At 43.0% G+C, this 15,134-nt stretch overlaps 1 protein-coding gene and 1 long non-coding RNA gene across 4 annotated transcripts in view; one reads left to right on the top strand and one right to left on the bottom strand.

The window, feature by feature from the left end:
- KCNJ15 (potassium inwardly rectifying channel subfamily J member 15) overlaps positions 1–3,355 on the bottom strand; it is a 32,968-nt gene extending 29,613 nt beyond the window's left edge. The window contains exon 1 of one of the 2 annotated variants that reach the window (XM_081859908.1): positions 3,278–3,355. The gene's annotated coding sequence lies outside the window, so the exon portion shown is untranslated. The remainder of the gene's footprint in view (positions 1–3,277) is intronic. The other variant, XM_081859911.1, reaches the window with a different exon arrangement.
- Positions 3,356–6,515: 3,160 nt separating this feature from the next.
- On the top strand, positions 6,516–14,201 carry LOC309340275. Of its 2 annotated transcripts, none has more exons than XR_014155916.1 (3): positions 6,516–6,745; positions 11,858–12,016; positions 13,890–14,201. It is a non-coding gene; the product is annotated as an uncharacterized lncRNA (long non-coding RNA). The 2 variants fall into 2 exon arrangements; XR_014155917.1 differs by having other exon boundaries at positions 11,858–12,048.
- The last annotated feature ends 933 nt before the right edge of the window (positions 14,202–15,134 follow it).

Here is a 15,134-nt window from a genome sequence, read left to right as displayed (position 1 = left end):
ACTTGTGTAAATACTTGGACGATAGTGTCAAGAATCAAGAAAATCACTGAGACTACCAAAAGTTAAAGTTACACTAACACAGGGACAGGGAACTTCTATCCTCCAAGCCTTTTCATCTGGTCCTCAGGGCACTAGCCAGGTCTCACCCCTAACCTACCCTGCTCCACACCCTCTGTGGGTGGCTTTTGCCCAGCTACAATATGTATTAAACTGTTATAATACCCCTTGGTCCCTGGGTGGTGGATAGAGAAATCGGTGTGTAGAACCTACTGGTTTTTGTGTGGCTGGAATGTGGTCTACAATATAAAGGTAAGAGTCGCATCCATTGATTCACTCATTTTTGCCTATGACATGCACATATTTTTTCTGGTCTCCACCAACCACCGGTATGCAGCCCCCATGTGCAAATGTAACCCTAAGAACTCCACCCTAACACTAAGGGAAAATTGCTTTGGAAGTGGCACAGTAACCCCAAATGACTGGTAGGCACATGTCTTCTGATTGCCACTTGCAAAAAGGATGTGGGGGTATCTGTTGTCTTTGCTCAAGCCGGTGCAGGCTTCCTGGAGTGCTGTTCCTGGGGTATTAAAGCTGTTGCTATGAGAAGACCCAACATTTTCCCAGCTCCTTTCCAACCCCATCCTCAGTCGAAACCACAGGCTTGATGAACTTGCATAGTGATGACTCTCCCTTGCTACATACTTGCTACCTTCTTTAAAATCTATGAAAAAATGCTGGACAGGGGGGATAAACCTATGTGGGTGTGGGTGCGTAAATACTTCAAACCATTATGACAAGTATGAGGAAATGGCAATGAATTATAATCTCGTCCAGATTTTATATACAGTATCTGAAGAAATCTGTAATGGTAGAAAGAAGTATGAAAAAGTTAACGTGATCAGATTGTGATCAAGGGGATGAAAGGGACATCCTTTTAATCAAGGTGAGACAGAATTACCTCTAGAATTTTAGGTACCAAGTGGATCCAGGGCAGTGAGCTGCTCAATTGTTTCCATCATAGCCCCTTGTTTTCACATGTTCCAAAACACAGGAAAATGTTGACCTTTCCAGTTACATATTTTATGTGTTTAAAGCTTAAAGTTAAGGGTACAACATGTCTCTTCAAACCCTTTTCATGGACACAGGCTTTTGATTCAGGTTATTTTTACACTTACTTTCTCACCCATCCTTCACAGAATGTGAGGACTAAATATAAGGGGAAGTGAGCTCTCCACCACCATACACCCACAACCACACACACATAATATAAAGGCCCACAAATATGGAAATCGTGATTTTCAAAGGTTGTAGGATGTGAAAAGGTTTGTCTTTAAAAATTACATATTTCCATTGATTATCAAGTATTCATTAATCGCCATCATTATTACACAGATACTGGCAAATTACCTGTCAGTATGATGGACTGAATGTTCCTTCACACACAAAAGGTCTGGCTTTGATTTATTTCTCTAGAAGAAAGTGGAGAGGTTGATGTAGCTGCTGAAAGACCACAATTGTGGTCTGAAAGAAATCTCTTCCTGCCCAACTTCAAGAGTTTTACAACCTTTTCCCTGGAGGTCACAGGAACAACAGAGACTTGGATGGAGGTGGGGAGTAGAGATAATGGATAAGGACTATGATGAAGACCTGAAGAGGAACATTGAGTCCTAACGCCTTGCAACTTTCATTGTGCTAAACATAAGTGGTGTGTCTACAGATTCTGTAGGAGATGAAGCACACCACTGTGGAAGTCTAGCATAATCAAAGGACACAACAGCAGAATGGAATTCATATACGATGAGTAAAATGGCTCTCCTTAGGATGGGTGGCAAATGTGTGTGTCTCTATGCCATGTGTCACAACAGAGACCCACTGCAGCCTTCCTGTTGACCATCCAATGTCAGGAGTGAAAGGCAGATTTTCTCCTCACTACTTACTCTGACATTACTGCTTCCATATAACACCTTTGATTATCAACTACTATGGCAACAAATCAACAAAACTTGGACAACTCTTTCATGATACTAAAGGGCCATTCTTCCAACAAAAGAGAATATTCAAAGCTACCTACTTAAAACAAAAACAAAAAACTTGCTATCTAGTGAACAAAAGACTATCTTCTTAACAAATGAAACTGAATATTGGATGTAACTTCTTACATCAGGTTTCAATGTAACTGTAAAGCCTACCTTCACATATGAAATGGTACAAAGGGATAAGGAATTTGAGCTACATGTTGAACAGTAAAATATGGATCCACACATCCATATTTATTATGGTTCTTAATCTTTAAGCTAGACTCTGGCTCTTTCTGCGCTAAACCTTTAAAGCAGCATCATACCACTATTTAGTCATGATTTCCTCCAAAGAAGTCTGGGGACTATAGTTTTTTAAAGGTGCTGGAAGTTGTTAGGAGACCCCTATTCCCCTCACAGAGCTACAACTGCAGAGCAGTTTCATTCCTTTTTCCCAGGGCACTCTAGGAATTGTAACAGAGTGAGTGCAGATGGGCCTTAGACAAGACATCAAATAGAAGACTTCTTCAAATAGACAATTATTCTCTAAATAGACCTTCAAACAGAGGTTTGTCTTCTGTACACTGAAACACAGGCGATATCGATTATGTTATCTTGGACAACCATCTCAGAGAATCCAAAAATATTGACATACTATCAACAGACATTGACCCGCAGAACACCTACAAAGCCAATGGTAGGATGGGGCTGGAGATCCTTCAAAGAAGTGCAACTCTGCAAAGTTACAAGAAGAAAGAACAAAAATGGACTGAAGGGGAACTTAATAAGCACAAGTAACCTCAACAACTCATCACAATAGCCGGTCAAATCCATATACAATGAAAAATATTGTGGGTTTTGTTTTCTGAGTATATTTAATTTTACCCCTTGATCCATTTTATAATGTGACGTTTTAATGCTAAAACATACAAAATATATAACTTTTCTATGAATTGTCAATAAAAAAGAAAGAAAAATGGGTAATGGAACAAGCGATCAAAATAGCAATGACAGCAAAAATGTTTCAAAAATAAGTTCTGATGTGATAAGAGCACTGAGAGTGCAAAATGTGTATTTGGGGCTTTATAAAGCTCTAGGCAAGTGACTCGGCAGGAAACACCAGCACAGTGGGAGGGCACAGCTTTTGCTGAGTTAATCAATTATAAAGCAGCAGACATTAAACTGTACAGAGCATGGATCCCACAACTGTTGTGGAACAATAGCGAAGCCCCCATTCTACCCTGCCAAAAAACTGTACATACCTCTAAGATGCAAGAAATCTCTTACATTTCCCACAGATAACAGCAAAACTTTCCAGAAGAACATGGCTATTAATCTATGACAGAAATACTGGTAACACCAAAAGTCCCATTTTCTGAAGAGAAGATTGCAGTGAAGATGTTTGATTCTGTTTGCAACAATGATTAGACAAGAAACAGAAACGTGTGCCAATATTTTAATGCGCAACTTGAGAATAATTGTTAGACCAGTATCTTAACTGTTGCTTGTTGTTGTGAACATAGTTCTTGGTGGAAAATGCAGTGAAAATCATGGCATTATCTCCCAGCAGCTCTCACAATATTATAGGCTTGGTTCCCCCCGCCCTGGTGCAGTCATAGGCCAGCTGGAAGCAGACTGAGATGTGGGACTGATAAAGAAACTCTTCATTGTCTTAGGTTCCAGCATTACTGAACACCCCCGAGTACATACTTTATCAGGGTGTTCAATGGCAATAAAAGAAAGAATGTTAAAGACCCACAGATTGTCTTAAGGAAATTTGCAGGAGGAAATGTCAGGGTTCCAATGGGCTCATAGTCCAAGCAGCATATATGGTGTCAATGTTTCATGGTCAAGATTCAACACAAGCAACTGAGGCAGCCCTACTATACACATTCTTATTGGCAAATTAGTTTTTGCTCAGCGGATATGGGAGAATGTGTTTATGAAGGTGTAAGGTGAGTGAGAGAATAAAAAGAGCATCGTGCTCATTGTTCAAATCATGGATGTCATGGCTGAACCTCAAAATCCTTCTGTTCATCTTTTCACTCAGAAGAGGTAGAAGTCCATTTCAAAACAGGTCGTCCCATGCTGTTGTTTCTCTTTGACCATCATCGCAGCACGTTCTGACCACTAGCAGTGAGTCTGAAGCAGGAATAGGGAACCTGTGACTGACCAGATATTATTGGACTCCAACTTCCATCAGCCCCAGCCAGCATGGCCTATGGTCAGGTTGATGAGAGCTGTAGTCCAGCAACATCAGGAGGGCCACAGGTTCCTGATCTCTGTTCTAAAGGACCCACAAGAAACAGAAACTGAATTTCCAGGTATCCATAGTGTCTTCAACTGTGGTCAGTTTATTTCTCGTAAAAAAATGCCTGTTCTCAAGAATTCGTGAATCAACTAATGTCCAAGTCAATGGTGGTGTTGGGACAATGTAGCTGCCACATGGATCGTGTTTGGAATTGCTGAAACAGATAAATGTATGTCTGCACATGCTATTGCCAAAGTCATATGAAAGGGCAACAAATGGGGTGATCTGAAGACAATCCTGGCTGCTGCTACATTATCTTTGTATTGGATGGAGACTGAATAGCAACAAAGCTTTAGGGAGCACTCCCTGTGCCAACTCCATAGTCAAGATGCCACTCGTGATTATTGGTCCAGATTATTATTATTTTATTTGTCCAATAAAATTTTAATTGCATAATATTTCAAGAAGCTTGTGTATATGTTTGTTCAGTCACGCAGTGTGGCAAATCCATGTTTACCTACTAGACTGCAGTGATTTAATAAAAACTCCTGCAAACTATCCGGTAAATAATATATTTTTTTGTTATTATCCACACAGGTGCCAAAAATAATGAACTTCATTTATCCGTTTTGGCCAGATTGTTAGGAAACAATTATGTGGGGCTTTTAAAAAAATACATTAATATTTGGATCATATTCAATGGTATCAAGACTCATCTCCATTACAGAGGGCAGGGGAGAACCAGTTGTGAAGTTACATCCAAAAGGCTGTTTTTAATTAACCAGCACTTCACCTTTGAATACCCTTGCTGTGTCAAGATATTACTGCAAATATTGTTTCTGAGATCAGTTACTTATCTCAAACTGCAGCAAGGACTGACAACAAGGTGCTGGATTTTAATGCTAGAGAAAGTTCCTGTTGTCTTCTTACTGTGCTTCTCCTTCCAAAGTCCTCACAAATACTTTTCATGCTGAATTTCTGCTGCTTTGGACCAAGTTGAATTTTGCAATTTGTATTTTCCCTTGAAAATGGCAGTTGCAGCAGCAAGTCATTAAAAATGAAAAACACCATTTTGAAACCCCTTTGCTCAGCATTTTGCCTATTGAATCCATATCTTAATGATAGACGCTTCAAGAGAAAAGATTGATAGACATGTCTGAGCAGATGTTTGATGATGTGTTAAGCCCTTTGGGAGGGGGGTGTCTAGTAAAACAAATAAGAGAAAATGGAGCATTATACTGATGTAGATACAATCAGTTTCTGCACAAGTGTAAGAATTCTGATATGTTGGATAAAATACGGCTTGTGAGCATGTTTATAAACTCCAATCTCGAGCCTTATTTCAGTTTCTTTTAAATGGAATCTCAGGCTTTACTGTACTTTACAATACTTTATCATACATTACAATGGCTACTAATCATGATGACTACAATGTACCTCCACTGCTGGAAGCAGTTTGCTTCTGAATACTAGTTGCTGGAAATTGCAGGAGAGGAGACTGCTCTTGTGTTCAGGGCCTACTTGGGAGTTTCTGATTGGCAACCATGAGAACATGATGCTGGATTAGATGGGCCATTGGTCTGATCCAGTATGCTTTTCATATGTTCCTAAGTACTTAAAATAGTCTATAAAGATTTATCCCCCCCTGAAAGTGAATGTGCTAGACCAGAGATGGTGGTACTTTTACATGCAAAGTTTTGGAAGGAACTATTGGGAAGCAAAACACTGAAGCCTCCAAGTGACACAATCTGCTCTTCATATTTACAGGACAACTCAACTCAAAATAAGTGTGCTTCAAAAATATTTTTAAATGAATAGGAAGTTTGCTTAAAAGAAGCTTTTCATTACTGATTAGGAGTGGGGTTTTTTGTGTTTAATCCTGCTCCCAGATAAGTCAAATTTAATTCTATAAAGCTTCATTTAATTCCTAGGAAGTGTCGATATTGGGGCTTAAAAAGTGCAGTGCTTAACCAATAGTAAGTTAATTATTACCTAATTTGTGCTAATTATGAAAGATAAAGCCTCTGGATGGACAAGTACTTTATCTTGCTTTCAAGACTGGTTGCATAAACTCCAACCTTCAGATGGCTTTTAAAACTTTATAGCTACTATTTTGGCTGATAGCCACTTCCAACATTTTGCATTTCCTAGTCAGAAACCTTCAAGCATGGGGCGGGGGGGGGGAGCATGCCGAGTGCATGCAAACTGCCGCAAGTGACCATCACTGCCACACCTGCTTAGTTGCATGGACATGTATTGAGAGAAGCTAAGTATGATTGAGTCTTTCCCACGTATAGGGCCAGCCCACTGAGGTGAACAGGAATCCCGCATGGGTGCCCCACCACCACTGGAGAAGTGAGGAGAAGCAGCAGTGGCAGCTTCAGAAGAGATCCCATGGAAGCAGTGGCTCTGCAGCGGCAGGAGATGGCACCGTGGCCCATCCCTGCCCACATATATGGACCAATGCTCTAAAACAGAAGTAGGTGCTAGCATCATTTGACATTTTATATAAGCACTGCATTGTATGTTTTTTGCTCTCAGGTAATCATAGAATCAGAGCATTGTAGAATTGGGAGGGATAGTCCAATAAGCAGTTGTCCCATACAGGGACCAAACCTGCAAACTTGGCATTATCAGCACCCTGTTCTAACCAACTAAGCTATCCAGGCGTGCTATATAAAGTGCTATTTGTGTAAGAAACTAAACAGTAAACAACTAGGGGAGTTGTTAGGAGGTGGCCCAGGGGGCATGAGACATGGGTTGTTTGCACTGGGCCTTAGGTCCCCTGTCCTTTCTCTCCCTTTTTAGACCATTTAAACTTTATTTTGCTGGCTGGGGACGGTGGGAATTGTAGTCCAAAACATCTGTAAGGCACAAGGTGGACAAAGGCTGTTACAGGAGCAAGAACCTTGTGCAACTTGGGCCCCATGTCCCAAGGAAGCCTGACCTGCAGAATTTTTTGTTATGGGGTTGGTGTCTTCACTTTCCCCCTCTTTCTTTCTTTCTTTGCAAAATCTGCTGCTTCTTCTTTTTAAAGGAAGCCTTGGTACATTGAGACTATGCACATGTGAAGTGTGCAATGATTAAAAATTAGGAACATAAGAAGGTGTCTTATACAGAGTCTATCTAGCTCAGTACTGTCTACACAGACTGGCAGCAGCTCTCCAGGGCTTCAGGCAAGCTTCTCTCTCATCTCTACCTGGAGGCGCCACAGATTGAACCTGGGACCTTCTGCATGTAAGGCAAATGCTCCTAGTACTGAGCTACAGCCTTTCCCCACTGTGTCACTAATCTATTGCAATTCACATCACAAACCCGCCCCAGGTCCTTGGGCTAAGAGGAAGATTCCATTTCTCTCCTTGCACCCTTTGGTTGTTCTGGTATAACAATGGTTTGTCCTGCAGTACTGCAGATCAGGATGCATGGGGAAAGATGGTTCTAGTCATCACTTTTCACAGTAGAATTAGTTGCTCTGCCACAAGATGAATGGGTAGAGTTCTTTGGCTGCAGTCTTATGCTCACATAGACACTGAACACAGTGGAATGTAGTGCTGAATAAATGTACATAGACTCAGACTGCGTGTTTCACCTTTGTTTGAGAAAACACTGGCACCCTTCACATGCTTTAAAGGGCTGTATGGAATTACTGTGGAGCAGGACGTCAATGCTGTGCTTGCCGCAGCATCACCCTTGTCATAGCAGAATCATAGCACTGGAGAGTTGGAAGGGACCCTGAGGATCATCTAGTCCAACCCCCTGCAATGCTGGAATATGCAGCTGGTCCATACAGGGATCGAACCTGCAACCTTGGTGTTATCAGCACCATGGTCTAACCAACTGAGCGGATTGAACTCTGTGACGTACACCTATGTGTACTCACTTGCCCATTCATAGGCACCTCTTTGAAGGCATCCATGCTCGGTGCATGGACATGGAGGGGGCAGGACCAGGTGTGCACAAGATGCTGAGGGTGGGTCCCGTGACATGGCTCCACCCCCCCAGTAATCATTCCCATGCATATAGTGCGTGAACAGGGAAATCATTTCAACTATGTTTTTGCTCTGGGTCCTCGCCTTCCTATTTCTCCTAGATTTCTGATGCTAATTTGTTTTGGTTCTGAAGGTCAACTGTCTTTCCTAAGAAGGATAGCAAATAATATTTCTTTCTTGGTGCCATGCCAAGAGGCATTTTTATGAGCATGTTGTTGTTTAGTTGTTTAGTCGTGTCCGACTCTTTGTGGCCCCATGGACCAGAGCATGCCAGGCACTCGTGTCTTCCACTGCCTCCCACAGCTTGGTCAAACTCATGTTAGTAGCTTCGAGAACACTGTCCAACCATCTCGTCCTCTGTTGTCCCCTTCTCCTTGTGCCCTCAATCTTTCCCAACATCAGGGTCTTTTCCAGGGAGTCCTCTCTTCTCATGAGGTGGCCAAAGTACTGGAGCCTCAGCTTCAGGATCTGTCCTTCCAGTGAGCACTCTGGGCTGATTTCCTTCAGAATGGATAGGTTTGATCTTCTTGCAGTCCATGGGACTCTCAAGAGTCTACTCCAGCACCTTAATTCAAAAGCATCATTTCTTCGGCGATCAGCCTTCTATATGGTCCAGCTCTCACTTCCATACATCACTACTGGGAAAACCATAGCTTTAACTATACGGACCTTTGTCGGCAAGATGATGTCTCTGCTTTTTGAGGTGCTGTCTAGGTTTGTCATCATGGGACACGGGTGGCGCTGTGGGTTAAACCACAGAGCCTAGGACCTGCCGATTGAAAGGTTGGCGGTTTGAATCCCCGCGGTGGGGTGAGCTCCCGTCGTTCGGTCCCAGCTCCTGCCTACCTAGCAGTTCGAAAGCACCCCTAAGTGCAAGTAGATAAATAGGGACCGCTTTCTAGCGGGAAGGTAAACGGCGTTTCCGTGTGCGGTGCTGGTGCTGGCTCGCGAGATGCAGCTTAGTCACACTGGCCACGTGACCCGGAAGTGTCTTCGGACGGCGCCGGCTCCCGGCCTCTTGAGCGAGATGAGCGCGCAACCCTAGAGTCGGGCACGACTGGCCCTGATGGGCAGGGGTACCTTTACCTTTACCAAGGTTTGTCATCACTTTTCTCCCAAGAAGCAGGCGTCTTTTAATTTCATGACTGCTGTGACCATCTGAGCATCGCTGTAGGTAATAAACAAGAATCAGCTTATTATGCTTAATCCTAACTAGTGCTTTTGCACTGCGCTCACCACCAAATTACAGCTGTTTTGCTGGAGATTTATAGGGCATATGAATGGACACAAAAATGATGAATACCACTAAACACAGAAGACTGCATCTCAAGCCAGGAGCTTGTTTTCTCTAGGTAATGACCTATAACAGATCGATACATTCCTGGCACTATATAAACACTCTATCTTGTGCATTTCAGAATCCTCAAGATTTATTCTAATCTAGTATATTTTCATGTCTACCTTAAATTGCTTCTTAAGCCCTGGATGAATTAAAACTCAAATGTTCACTTATGCTCAGTATCCTTTGCACTGATGCATCCTGCTACAGTGGTACCTCGAGTTACAAACGCCTCAGGTTACAAACGCTTCAGGTTACAAACTTTCCTAACCTGGAAGAGTTACCTCAAGTTGAGAACTTTGCCCCAGGATGAGAATGGAAATCGTGTGCTGGTGGCGCAGCGGCAGCAAGAGGCCCCATTAGCGAAAGCACGCCTCTAGTCAGTGGCGTAGCGTGGGGGTGTCAGCACCCGGGCAAGGCATGAGTAATTTGCGCCCCTAACCCCTAACCTGCCGCTGCTGCCAGCTTCGCCTCGGTGTGGTTCTCTCCCGGCGCGGAGCGCTGCGCTGGGGCGGCCGCTGCACTGTCCCTCCCCCAGAGTGGAGGGGAGGGTGCCAGGTGTGCGTTGCGGTGCGGAGCGGAGAGAGAGCGAGGGAGGGACTATCTGGGGGAGGGACAGTGCAGCGGCCGCCCAGCGCAGCGCTCAGCGCGGGAGAGAACCACACCCGACCAGCCCAGGCAGCAGCAAGAAGAAGCTGGCAGCAGCGGCAGGTTAGGGGTTAGGGGCGCAAATTACTTGCCTTTCCCTGGGTTAGGGGGCGCAAATTACTTGCCTTGCCCCGGGTGCTGACAACCCACGCTACACCACTGCCTCTAGTTAAGAACAGTTTCAGGTTAAGAACGAATTAAGTTCGTAACTAGAGGTACCACTGTATTTCGACTTACTCATGTGTTGGATTCGCTTCCCTTGCCATCATTGTTTAAAAGTTCCTTTATTTTCCATCAGTCCCAGTCTACAAATAAGGACTACAACAGAGCCAATGCAGTGTAATGCCTAGAGCAAGGTCAGTATCTGGAGGAAAAGTAACCACATTTGCTACTCCTAGAATAGTGTAAGGTTAGGAGCAGGGGAAGCCAGATTCAAATGCCCCACTCTGCCATGGGGCACTCATGCCACTCTCTCTCCTAACCTACCTCACAGGGTTGTTGTGAGAATGAGATGTGGAGAAGAACCTTGGACGCTGCCCTGAGATCCTTGGTGAATTTGTTTTTAATACTGTTTTTAATGCTGTAACCTACCCTGATACCCTAGGCTGAAGGGCAGATAATAAATAAATATAAATTTTAAAAGAGAAAGTGGGTATGAATATAATTAATAGCAGCAACTCATCCCATTTCTTAGGTGCAGAACTCATGATCTTCAGGCAATTTCACTTAAAGCCTCTGTACTAGCAGGTCTGAAACATGTTTCTACGTGCTGCTTCTTAGAGTTGAGAGGAGTAATACCATTTAGCATTTACACGGAACTTTAGAGCCCATATGAAATTACTTTATAGTGAGTCAGAACATTTGTCCACATAGGCTGCTCTTATCTTGCAGACCTTTTCCAAGTCTTAACTGGAGATGCCAGGGACCGAACTTGAGATCTCATATATTTAAGACATGCACTCTAGCATTGGCCTGTGGACTTTCTCTGTTGCTCTTACTTACAGCAAAGTGTGCCAGTATTGCTGTTAGCTATGAGGCTGAGAAGTGAGGCACTGGAGGCCACCAGTATGTCAAAGGAGGCTTCTTCTCATAAAGAGCAGCAAAGTGGATATAATGGCAAGGTTAATCCAATATTTATTTGTGCAAATAAACAGGATTCATCTAGTGTTTTTTTATTTCTGCAGACAAACACATGTTTAGGACTTAATGTAGTTTTCACTTTCAAACAAACTTCATATTCCATAAAACATGTAAGGAAGCTGCAACTGTCCAGCTCAGTTCTAAGGTAACCCTTAGTGCTAAGCAAAATGCCCAGTTCTGCTTTCTTATAGAAATGACACTGGACTGACTATGCCTGCTATATTCATTCCACAGACCAACCAGCTTCCCCCCTTCTTTGTTCTGAGATCACAGGTTTATGTAATTTATGAAATCTAAGACTGAGCAATGCACTTGTCCAAGGGAGAGGATGTAAAATCCCATCCCACTGTGGATAGTGCCTGCTGTTCCATTGATTTTCATAAAGGTTGTTTATTCATAAGCTCTGTGTTTAAAGAAGACTGTGGTGCATGAATGAATGAATGTCACTGGATGTTCCTGTCTTGAATATTCACAGGGAAGTTTATGGAAAGCAATACTTTTGATCACATCACACCACCTTTTGATGATCCCATGATGGGCACGTGTTGAAGAATTCAGAGAAATGTGAAGCCCCCTACAATTTCAGCATGGAAAGCTCACTCAATCAAAGTGTTCACCAGCGAAATGGATCAAGGTCGCTAACCTTCCCTACAGCTAAAAAACAAAGTAGGAATAGTTGTGTCTTTGTGTGGAGAGGACTTCATCTATTTTTCCTTTCTGTACCTATGCCAACTCTTTTCAGGACGATCCTACAGCAACTTTGGAAATGTTTATGGAAAGTTCCTTCAGCTCTACAGTTTACCATTTAACACTTCACAATTTCTTCACATACTCTTTTTATACAACATGATTCTATGATAACAATTCCCTCCTTTCCATCACCCATTTTTGGTCCTCTGCTTTACCTCTTTTATAGAAGTGGCTTTATTTCTGCCATTCTGTCATTTAGTTGAGTGACAAATTTTGCCGGAAAAAAATAGCAATAGTGAGTTGAAAAAGCAGAAGGTTGTCCTGGCTCCCACCCAGACTATGACAACAGAGGCTTTTACTTGAGAGTAAGGAAGCTATCTTAATGGAGGCAGTGAAAAGATACAGGCTCAATAACAGATAAGAGTCACAACTGCTGCTATGCTCAGGCTGGATTCCAGGAAAGGTGAAACTAGCCAGTCAAGAAGAAGCAGCTCAAGTCCAAGAAGTCCAAGGTCAGGGCAAGGAGATCAGAGCTGCACAGAAGCATCTGAGATGTCCCAATGGATGGGCACACCAAGTTTCTCCATCTACTCATCACCAGAGCGCCACCTGCTTTTGACAGCCCCAGGTACCTCCAAGTGGACCCAATCCAACCAGGGGCAATTCAGGGCTGCCTCAACTCAATCCAGCTGAATCCCATGTCAATATGAATCAGTCCAATTCAGTTTGGGGTCTGGGATCTGTTTAGCAATCCTATAAACCAATAATGAAGCCATAACACTGCCAAATGAGCATGGTCAAACATTAAGGGACAACAGTGGAGGAAATTTCTCCCACACAGACATCTCTCAGCACAACAACAAGAGAGAGGTAGAAGCAGGATTACTAGACCGTAAGTGGACAGAACATTCCCATCAGCTTCCACAGGATGCAAAGCTTACATTGGCTTCAGTAAAGGACCTGCATCCTTCTGTTTAAGAGTACATTAGACACTTGAGGATACATTTTACAATGTTACAATAATTACCCCAAGTCAATTATTGTCGTTTTTAACCATAGCAATTTGTCAATCCAGCTAGAAAAAATATTCTGATGTTTCAGTTACACTCTTATCAGTACTCCAGCGAAAGTTAAATGTTAATTTCCTTTTACTGCTGTTTTCTCTCCCATAAAGCCAACAAAGTCTCATGATTACATTATTTGAGTAGAAAGCAAAGCAGGTGCTGATAGGAGTAAGGAATGGCATTTCTTCAAACCATAAATCTCCTAGCAATTGTTCACTACAGGCTTGGATGTTAGTTAATTTTCTTAAGCGCTATAGTAAATGAACTTTGTTCCCCTGCAAGGCTGAACTTTTTCTATAGCTTAGCTACTCAGTAGAACTACTGGGAAGTAGCCCATTACCACAGATGGAAAAGTGAGGTAGAGGGATAATATTATAGAATCATGCATGGGTATGTGCTTCCACTCTGGATATCACAAGGTCATTAATTCTTCTGATATGGAATTAATTGTATTTTTGGCCTCAGGTGTTAAGGGAGGAAACAGGTGATGATGACACCACCACCATTCATACACTACAGGGAACACAATTTTTCTGTGTCCCAAAAATTGAAGTATAGAACAGATAGTGGGGGGGTTACTGTGATTGTGAGGCAGACAAATGCAAACCTGTGCTGTCTAAATGTATTGTAAATATGAGAGAATCATACCTGCAGATCCCATATGAGGAGCTCCCTCAGCTTCCATATGCCCTAAAGCACTGGCTCTGAGCAATTACATAATGCAAAATGAATGTGTCTCTTTTCATCTCTTAGATGCAGGAGAACTCCATGGGATGGCTGGTACTGAAGTGGAAAATCTCTCTACAGAGCTGGAGGGGCAATTTGAGGAGCTCTTTGATCTGTGAATATACTTACAAGGGTCAGAAAAGGGTTGTAGAAAGGAACTGACTGGCCCTGATTTGACACATTCCACAGCCACGGGCCATCAGAAGAGCATGAGGAGAAGAGCATGAGTTCTGTTAGGCATGAAGAACTGAGCACCAGCAGAACTTCAGTCCTTTCTCTGTTGGGACTTGTAGTAGCAGGAAAGGACTGAATTAAATTGGTTAAGCTCCTTACCCATAGATCATGGAGAGAATCAGCTGGGGAATCACCAAGGAAAGACTGCTCAGAACCTGGGGAGTGGTGGTGGGATGACAATGAGCAGTCATAGGGAGAAGACTGGAAAGAGGTGTCAGAAGCTGAAAAGGTAACAGGGCTTAGTGAGCTGGGACAATCTGTGGCAGGCAGAAGTCAAGAATCAGAGGCAGAAGCTGGCGAGTATGAGGAGAGAGGCCTAGAAGCAGAGATGAGTCAGGCTGGTGAAGAGTCAAAGGTGTCTCCCTTCCTTCTGTGACAAGCTCCCCTCCCCCATCTCCCAGAACCAGGAGAGGCATGAAAAGCGTAGAGAAGAGATTGCTTGGGGAAAACCATGGAGAGGAGGAGACATAGACCACTGTGGGGAGGTGGAGACCTTTGGACTCGGCAACTGATTTCATGGAGTAAGACCACTGGGAATGAGCTGCTGTGCTCATTAGGCCTGACACTCAGCCAAGTCTGTGGAGATTGTGTTTTTGCTAATAAAGAGATAACTTTGAACTGTGTGGTTACTGACCGGCACCATCTGTGACATTGGCCTTGGCCAAAACACCAAAATCGCCACAGCTGGACATTGCATTCATTTTGTTTACTTGCTATAAACGTCAAGCCTGGTTCCATTATAGTGCAATACTGAGGCAAGTGGGTCACTTCAGGAGGGCATGATAAAATGTATAATTTCACTGCATCTCATTTACACATAATGAACAAGAGTGTTTTCATAACATTTATATAATAATAATCAATAAGCATTTAACATCTGGAATCATCAAAGCAAGGAACCTAGATTCTGTTCTATTTAGTTTTAAGAACGATGAGAATCTCCAGATCAGCCTTTCTCAACCTTGTATCCCCAGATGCTGTTGGACTACAACTCCCATCATCCCTAGCCAGTAGGGCCAGTGGTCAGGCATGATTGGA

Source organism: Podarcis erhardii, assembly GCF_964252035.2.
Source record: "Podarcis erhardii genome assembly, chromosome: 4".
NCBI lineage: Eukaryota > Metazoa > Chordata > Lepidosauria > Squamata > Lacertidae > Podarcis > Podarcis erhardii.
Note: the sequence above shows the minus strand (reverse complement) of the source record. Positions and strands in the feature narration are given on the sequence as shown.